The sequence below is a fragment of the Staurois parvus genome, unplaced genomic scaffold (genome assembly GCF_062004578.1).
Source record: "Staurois parvus isolate SC_StPar_1 unplaced genomic scaffold, SC_StPar_1.0 ptg000390l, whole genome shotgun sequence".
Taxonomy (NCBI): Eukaryota; Metazoa; Chordata; class Amphibia; order Anura; family Ranidae; genus Staurois; species Staurois parvus.
Genome location: NW_028318186.1, coordinates 1,766,143 through 1,775,637, shown reverse-complemented (window position 1 = coordinate 1,775,637; position 9,495 = coordinate 1,766,143).

Below are 9,495 nucleotides of genomic sequence, written 5' to 3'. Positions count from 1 at the left end.
GAGGAGACCCCCATACCATTTTTTTTTAATTTTGGCAAAATCCACTCTAGACCCAAAGGGCTTGGTATGGATGGGGGGCCCCATGCTGTTTTAAAAAAAAAATTTAATTGCCAGCAATTCTTTTTACATTTGGCTGTCAGTGGGGAACCCCGCTGACAGCTGAAACAATAAAGAATGTTTTCACTACTAAAATACCACATGACTTAATAATATAACTCATGCCATATTTTAGGAGCTGAGCGGTATCTTACAGCGATAAGATACTGCTTAGTGAATTGTCCCTGTTCAATGTTCGCGGTCGAACTTTCGCTAGGTTCGAATGTTCGACCCTGAACCGAACAGAGGGGTGTTCGGACTATCACTAGTGATCAAATACCACCATAAGAGAGCTCTGTTTGTATGAAAAAATATCAATTTCGTTGGGGTACAGTGTTGCATGACTACGCAATTACCAGTTAAAGAAGTGCAGTGCTAAATATCAAAAAATTGCCTTGTCGTGAAGGGGGCAAAATAATCCGGAGCTCATTACATTATTACATTACATCGAGTTTATATAGCGCCAAAGGGTTTGCTCAGCACTGTACAATAGAGGGGGGGACAATACATGAAACAGTACAGCAAACTACAAACAGCAGACGAGGGGTTAGAGGGCCCTACTCTTTCAAGCTTGCAATCTAGGAGGGAGGGGGTAGTGGTACAGGAGAAAGTGGCTGTGGAGGATGGAGTGGTAGGAGGAATGAAGGAGAGCGGCAGTTAGGTGAGGGTGAGGTAGGCTTCCCTGAAGAGGTGGGTTTTCAGGGAGCGCCTGAAGGTAAGGAGGGAAGGTGACAGTCTGATGGATTGGGGTAGTGAGTTCCAGAGGATGGAGGAGGACCTGGAGAAGTCTTGCAGACGTGCGTGGGAGGAGGAGACCAGGGGGCAAGATAGAAGGAGGTCCTGTGAAGAGCGAAGGGTACGGGTAGGGTGATACATGAGGTTGGAAGGAGAGGTTTGAGTTCAGGATGAAGCCAAGGACTTTGGCTTGCGGGGCGGGATTGATGGTGGTGTTGTTAGTAGTGATGGATAGGATGGGGGGGGGCGCGGGCAGGGGGGAAGACGAAAAGCTCGGTTTTGGAGAGGTTAAGCTTGAGGAAATGGAGCGACATCCAGTCAGAGATGTCGTTTAGGAGGTGAGTGATGCGGGCGGAGAATGTGGGGGTGAGGTGAGGGGTGGATAGGTAGATTTGAGTATCATCAGCGTAGAGGTGGTAGTTGAAGCCGTGGGAGTGTATGAGTTTGCCAAGGGAGGAGGTGTAGATGGAGAAGAGAAGGGGTCCAAGGACAGAGCCCTGTGGCACCGTTGTAGGAAACGCTGAAGGAGCGTCGGGATAGGTAAGAGGAGAACCAGGAGAGAGCGGTGTCTCTGATGCCAAGGGAGAGTAGTTTATTAAGGAGGAGGGGGTGGTCAACTGTGTCGAAGGCCGCGGATAGGTCCAGGAGGAGGAGGACAGCGTAGTCGCCTTTGGCTTTGGCGGTTAGTAGGTCTTTGGTGATTTTGAGGAGGGCGGTTTTGGTGGAGTGTAGGGGGCGGAAGCCGGACTGTAGTGGATCAAGGAGGTTGTTGTCAGTTAGGTGGGCGCTTAGGCGGTTGTAGACTAAGCGCTAAAGGAGTTTGGAAGTGAGTGGCAGCAGGGAGATGGGTCTGAGGTTGTTTGGGTCAGTGGGGTCCAGGGAGGGCTTTTTGAGTATGGGGGTGATGTGCGCATGTTTAGGGGGGAGGGGAATACGCCGGTAGAGAGGGAGAGATTGAAGATGTGGGTAAGGGAGCAGATGAGGGAAGAGGGGGGTGACCGGAGGAGTTGAGAGGGGATAGGGTCCAGGGGGCAGGTAGTGAGGTGGGCTTCTGAGAAGACCCTGGTGACTTCGTCAGTGGTAGCGGGGCTGAAGGAGTGCAGAGCTGGGGGGGTTACGGTAAGCGGGGTCTTCGGTGTGGTGGGGGGGCAGTGCAGTTGTGAGGTCAGAGGAGGGAAGAGATGAGGGGGAGATGGGGGGGGGAGGCTAGGTGGGGAGGTAGATTGCGAGTTGACTATGTCCTTACGGATTGCATCAATCTTGTTGTGGAAATGAGTGGCAATCTCGCAGGCGGTGAGTGAGGTACTGAGTGGAGGAGGGGGCGGAGAGAGTAGGGAGTTGAAGGTGGAGAAGAGTCGGCTAGGGCAGGAGGAGAGGGTGTTGATCAGGTTTACGAAGTAAGCCTGCTTGGCGGCGTGGAGGGAGGAGGTGTAAGTGAGGAAGGCAGATTTGTAGAGGGAGAATGCACGGGGGGACCTGGTTTTGCGCACGACTTCGGCGTTTGAGGCATTTAGTGTGGTCGTTCTTCCATGGTTGGAGCGGTCTAGATTTGATGTAGCGTGTGGTTAGAGGTGCCAGAGAGTCTAGGGTAGCTGATAGTGAGTCGTTGTACGTGGTGGTGGCTAGGTCAGGACATGATAATGGAAGGATGCTGTCGTGTAGGCGGTCAGCAGCCGAGTGGAGGGGGGCCGGGTTCAGGTTGCGGAGGTTGCGGCTGGTCATGGTTTGGTGCTCTGGGGGAGGGGGGGAGTTAGGGGAAGGGGAGATGGAGAACGTGAGGAGGTGGTGGTCGGAGAGAGGGAAGGGGGTGTTAGTGAAATGATTGAGGGTACAGAGGTGGGAGAAGACGAGGTCCAGGGTGTTCCTATTGATGTGGGTGGAGGATTGAGTGTGCTGTGTGAGCGCGAAGGAGGAGGTTAGGTGGAGGAGTTGGGAAGTAGCCGGGCTGTTGTTGATGGGGATATTGAAGTCCCCAAGGATGATGGTCGGTAGCTCAGAGAAGAGGAAGAAGGGAAGCCAGGCGGCGAAGTCATCCAGGAAGCGGGGTATGGATCCGGGAGGCCTGTAGATCACTGCGATCCTTAGGGGGGTGGGGGTGAAGAGCCGGATGCAGTGAGCCTCGAAGGAGGAGAAGGTTAGGGAGGGGGGGTTAGGGAGGAACTGGAAGGTGCTCAGCGGTGATAGGAGCAGGCCAACACCACCACCTTTGTGACCGCTCAATCTTGGTGAATGGGACCAGACGAGACCTCCATAGAAGAGTGCCGCAGGGGAGGTGGAGTCAGTGGCCTGTACCCAGGTTTCGGTGATGGCTAGGAGGTTAAGGGAGTGGGAGATAAAAAGGTCATGGATGGCGGTAAACTTGTTGCAGACCGAGCGGGCGTTCAGGAGTGCAACTGAGAGAGGGGGGATGGATGCAGGGAGGAGGGGCACAGGTATGAGGTTGAGGGGGTTACGGCGGCTGGCAGGAGCAGGGGGGTCCCTAGAGGAGGGGTGAGGTGGTGAGGGGCCAGGGTTCGGGGAGATGTCCCCAGCGGATAGGAGAAGGAGAAGGGTGAGGAAGGTGGCATGGGGATGGGAAGTGCAGGAGCGTGTGGGTCTGATAGTGGTGGCACGTGGGTTGACGGGGGAGTGGAGTAGCAGGAGGAGGTGGTGAGTGGGGAGAGGGGAGAAGTGAAGGGGCAATGTATAGCTGTTTTGGGGGGGTAGGCGGGTAGAGGGAGGTGATTTTTGGGATGGTGGAGAGGAAAACGAGGAGGAGGAGTGCAGGTGGCATGTTGGGGTGGGTGGAGTGATGGTCGGGTCAGGGGAGGTGAAGGGATACAGGTCAGGGCAAGGTGATGTGGGGAATCTATATCACCGTGGGAGAGTCCATATGAGTCCTTCTGTAGGGGGAGAGTGAGGTTGGAGAGCGGCAGCTGGTTGGCTGCAGTCTGTGGGTGCAGTATGCTGGCATCCGTGGGTGCTGTGGCACATCTTCAGTGGGTCCGGTGGTTCGGCGAGCGGAGGGGTCGTAGGGTGCAATGACTGGGGGTGTTGGTAGGCACAGCGACTGGTGTTGCTGGCGGCTCGGTGACTGGAGTTGTTGAGGCCAGGCGTCAGGTGCTGAGGGCTCGGCGTCGGGAGGCGCTGAAGGTGTTGAAGGGCGCAGCGTCAGGAGGTGTTGAAGGGTCGTCGTCAGGGTCGAGCGGGGTGTCGCGGTAGCGATCGTCGGCCCTACGTGGTTTGCGCTCATCCGTGATCTGTTGCGGCCGGTAGGAGAGGCCGTGGCTTCAGGGGTCGTGGTGGGCCACGAGTCGCCGGGGCTTCGCCAGAGGGAATAGAGTGCCGGAAGGCAGGGTGGTGGGCTAACGGTCCCTGGTGGGGTGGCTGGCTGGTAGTCCCAGGTGGGGTGATGGGCAGGGGTCCCTGGTGGGATGGTGGCCGTGCTATCCATGGGGTAGTAGCGATCCCTGGCCGTGGGGTAGTAGCAATCCCTGGAGGGATAGTGGCTTAGGGTCCCTGGTGGTTTGGGGTTTCCGGTGGATAGTGGGATCCCTGAGTGTGTCCCTGGTGGCTGGCGGTGTGATGGTGGTTGGGCTCCCTGGTGGGTAGTGGGTGCCCCTGGTGGAGTACCTGGTGTCCTGGGTCCTGGAGCGTCGGGGTGGAGGTGGATCCCTCCTAGGTTAGCAGGACCGGTGGTGGTGGTGGTAGCTTCCCCGGAGGAGCGGAGGCATCCAGCCACGGCCGGCAGGAAAGACCGCGGCTTCATGTGCCGTGGTAGGCCTCAAGCCGCCTTGGACCGCCGGAGCTCCGCTGGAGGGACGGAGTGTCTATGGCCCCTTCAGGGTGTTGGTGGGGACCTCGGCAGCAGGCTCAGGGGCCTGGATGGCAGCGGATGGGGCGCGGGGCGCCGGAGCTGGCGATCAAGTGGAGATATATATATATATATATATATATATATATATAAATATTAACAAACTAATAAAAGTTATTTGGGAAAAATTTATTTGTATTCTACTTCTAAACATCTTTCTTTTACCATATTTTTCCCCTTTTTTCCAATGACTTTCAGATACAAACACCTCTAAATGTATGCAGTAAACAAAATATGCAGCATTGTAAGAATTTTATATTAAAGGATTAATTAAAAATCGTGACAGATATTGATATGAACGATTTTTGTTATCACAGAACTTCTGAGAAGCTTTTTGTTGCATATTGTTTGCATCTCATTTTCACGCGGCTTGGTGATATTACTTTGGCATACAATCTGCATATATTTTAGCATGCCGTGTTTTCTACTTTTATGATGCAAAACAGCCATTCAGTAAAACATAGACTGTCAGGTGAAAAAGTTCTCCCTGGAGCCTGAAAGTTGGATCCCTGGTAGGAAACTTGCAATTCCAGGCTTTATCATATACAGTATATGGACTTTTTTTTTCCTAATCTACATGATTTTGATGGATTGTTCCCTAAGAATGAACCCGCTATATCATACAAAATGATGGAACAAGTTTCTTTTTGGGGTTTTTTATTTTTTTGGATGCATTTATAGAGTGTTTGCATTTTGTCAAAGCTGCACTCTAGGGAGATATAAAAGACATACCTTAATGCAGATGTTCAATAATACATCATTATTTTTTTAATGGCAATGTAAATACCCACATTTGACCTGGTATCAGCTTCTTGGGGGAGGAAGAAGCAGCACAAAAATCCAATCTAATAAAATTTAGGAAGGCTTCAGTTAGGCCTTTTATCATTAAATATACCTGCTCTGTTGATGGCCAATTTTACACTGCTGCATCCACTGCAGTATCCTAATTCTGGTAGTAAAACTACTGCTTGTGATATTTGTCTTTAGTAAATTTTGGCCTAGCCTATCTCATTTTAAATGTCATACTGCAACAATTTTACACTGCAGTATCATATGTGGTCTCCTATCTCTTGTAGTAAAACATTGGCTGTACTCTTTGTATCTAATACATCTTGGCCTGTTTTTCCTAATTAAAACTGTCCTGCTCCTGTTCAATTTTTATTGCTATATCCTCTGCAGCATCTTAAAGTGATTCTAAAGCTTACATTTTTAAAATAATAATCATGTCATACTTAACTGATCTGTGCAATGGTTTTGCACAGAACAGCCCCCATCCTCCACTTCTGTGGTCCCCTCTTGGCGCTCCTGTCTCCTCCTTTTCAGCAAGTGCCACCAAAGGAAGCCACTTCCTATGGGGGCACTGGTGCAGGCTTGGTCCCGAGCCACGCTGCCTGCATATATAGACAAAGACAGCATGATTCAGACCCCCACTACCTCGCCACAGGATTTGATTAACAGAAGCAGGAGCCAATGGCTCCCTGTACTGCCTCTCTTTTGGGGTTTTCATATATTTTGTAGGTACAGTATATTGTTTTTTATTTATATTGATAGTGCCTTTATTTCAGATTAAATAGCTTTTTTTTTTACTAGGCTTCCCCTAAAAAATTGGCTTTTATTTCATGGGATAAGGTTTTGGGGTACTCTTTGATCATGGGGGTCTATTGTTTTCTATTGTATGTTGATGGGGCCTTATTTGGTTTAAACTGATTTTTTACCTAAACTGCTTCCATTTTAAAAAGTGGGCCTTTGTTTCAGAGGTAGTATTTTGTGCAGCATTCACCTGGTGCTGACAATCTGTTTTTGAAGCCACATTTGTTTGCAGCCCACAACTGCATCATTTTAAAGAAAAATAAAACTAAGTACAAGAACAATGTGCATCTACACCACTTCACATTATATAATTCATAATAAAAATAAAAGTTACGTAAGCACCATTTACTCCTATTATCCATGATTAAAACAATACTGCTGCTGGCCAATTTTACACTGCTGTATCCTCTGCAGTATCTTAAACCCAGGCCTGTGTTATTTGTCTCTAGTAAATTTGGGACTAGCCTTGCTCAATAAAGATATCCTGCTGCAGAACAATTTTACAGTGCTGTGTAGTGTGTGGCCCCCTAATTCTTAATGAGAGGTGGATAGAGAGCAGGCAATAGCTGGACAGTTTTGCATTAGCAAGAACTGAGATCGTTTCAGTAAGTGGCCTGGATCTGAGTGAAGCTAAGAGGAGGGCCAACATGACTGGGGTGTGCAGGAAAGGCAGAGCATTAGTGGGGTTATTTTCAGTAATGCATTGGGCTAGTATTGGAGAGGTTGAGGGATCGGGAGTGTCTTATAGAGTTGTAGAACGGAGGAGCTCTTGGAGCTCAGTCACAGTTCGTGCCAAAAGCAGACAGGTTTCTCCCGCCCTGCCTCCCTCAGTTTTGTTTTCGATTGGGGGATCTTCTTGCCTTTTGTCCAGTGTAGGCATGTTCTGGTGGGTTCTAGGTTTTTCGTTTGTGGTTGGAAATTTAGTTTTCTTGTATTTGTATGTTTCTTGTCATAGCAGCTGGTGGGGTGTCTATTGGGTTTTTGAAGGCGGTGCTGGTTCAAAATTGTGGAGAATTAGGGGTTGGGCCCATCTTAGGTATGGGTGTCCTCTCCTAATAATACTTCAGTAACATTGGGGTTTTAAGTAGGTTGTACCACGTACAGTACTACCAGAGTACTGTAAGTGGTTAAATTATCCCTGAGGCTGTGTAATTGTGGCTGGGGCTTTTTTATTGGGTGGCAGATACAACCGGTTTGCAGAGATTATATCAGCCTTCAAAGACCTTAGACCTGGCAGGATTAAATCTGAAATTGGTTATACATTGACTGTATTCTATGCACTAAGTTTGTTTTCATTTAATATTGTATTTAAGGTTTTATAATAAAAGGCTGCTAAGGCCATTAGACTCCAAAATAAAATGTTGTCATCTGGCCATTTTGGTGGAAAAAGGGAGGGTCTAATTTGTGGGTGTTTATAGATAACAGAAGCCTTGGTCCCTCAGTGAAGAGAACTACTGGGCAATTTCTATCTGCTGATCATTGCAGGACTGATTTTGCTTGATGAAAGAGCACGTCACTGCTAACATTACCTGAAAAAAAAACTTTTTCCACCTGCAGTGTATACCTGCATACTGGGGTGCTGCCCAAGCATGTTGTCTAAAAGATCTGTTTATTTTCAATGTTGCCCTCGAAGTGCATGAAAAGGACTCTCTCCCTGCTGGAGAGGGTCATTAAAATATATGGGCACTCTGAATATAGTCCTTAATATTCAGCATGTGTGAGATGTTAGAGCAGAAGTGAATAGCAGTACACTGTGAACACTGCCAGGCCGTGGACATGTCGTTGCAATAAACACTGCCCAGTCCACCCTCAGGTATGCATTTCAAGTGATATTACTGCGTCCAAGGTTTGTTAGTATGTTAAACAAAAAAAACACAAAGCTCTTTTCTATCTTTTGCTGACCCTATTTATTATTATTGCTATTATCATTACAGGTACTTATATTAATTTATGCAGTGCTTTACACATATATATATATATATATATATATATATATAAAGTATATACAGTATATTGTACATTTCTTTTTAAATGCTGCATGAAAATGTATGTGGGCAAAGTGCAGGAGGTAATACTCCCTAGCTGTTTCTATGATAATGGAGAAGGTATTTGGGAATTCTCTAACATGGGAGACATACTTGCCTTACCCTCCTAGAGAGGTTGCTGTGGGTCTGCTGAACCATTGGCTCTACTTCCCTTTTTTATTTGATATACTATATTGACAGATTTTCACCCATGATTTTGGAGTAACCCTCACTGTAAAAATCCATGCTGTCAGCATTACCTCTTGTGTGATTGTATTTGGATCTGCTGTAATGCAGGGCATTCAAGGTCCTACTCCCCAAATTCACTCATCCATGTCTTTATGGACCTTTCTTTGTGCACTGGTGCTCAGTCATGTTGGAACAAGAAGGGGCTATCCCCAAACTGTTCCTACAAAGTTGGAAGCATGAAATTGTCCAAACATTATTGGTATGGTGACATCTTAAGAGTTTCTTTCACTGGAACTAAGGGGCCAAGTCCAACCCCTGGAAAACAACCCCACACCATAATCCACCCTCCACCAACCTTTACACTTGGCACAATGCAGTCAGGCAAGTACCTTTCTCCTGGCAACTGCCAAATCCAGACATGTCCATTGGATTGCCAGAGAATACATCTTCACTGCTCTAGGGTCCAGTGGTGGTGTGCTTTACAGTGCTCTCTACACACTGCTGTTGTGCTAATCTGAAGACCACACAAAGTTTGCAGGTCTTCAGCTATTTCCTCTCCCTCTCTGTCATTTAATGTGGCCTACCACTTTGTGGCTGAGTTGCTGTTGTTCCCAGTTGCTTCCACTTTATTTCAATACTACTAACAGTTGACTGTGGAATATTTAGTAGTAAGGAAATTTAATAGATGGACTTGCATGAAAGAAAACCTATCACACTTGAATGCACTGAGCTCCTGAGAGCAACCCATTATTTCACAAATGTTTGTAGAGGCAGACTGCATGCCTAGGTGCTTGATTTTATACACCTGTGGCCATGGAGGTGATTGGAACACCTGAATCCAATGATTTGGAGGGCTGGCCCAATACGTTTGGCAATATAGTGTATGAGCCATTGGGCATGACCCTATTCACTTACATAAGTGGTGGTGCTGCCTGTCAAACCTGTATGTCTTCAAAAAATTGCTGCACCATGATGCAAAGCGTCACAGCTGCTGCAATGTGTTCTCAC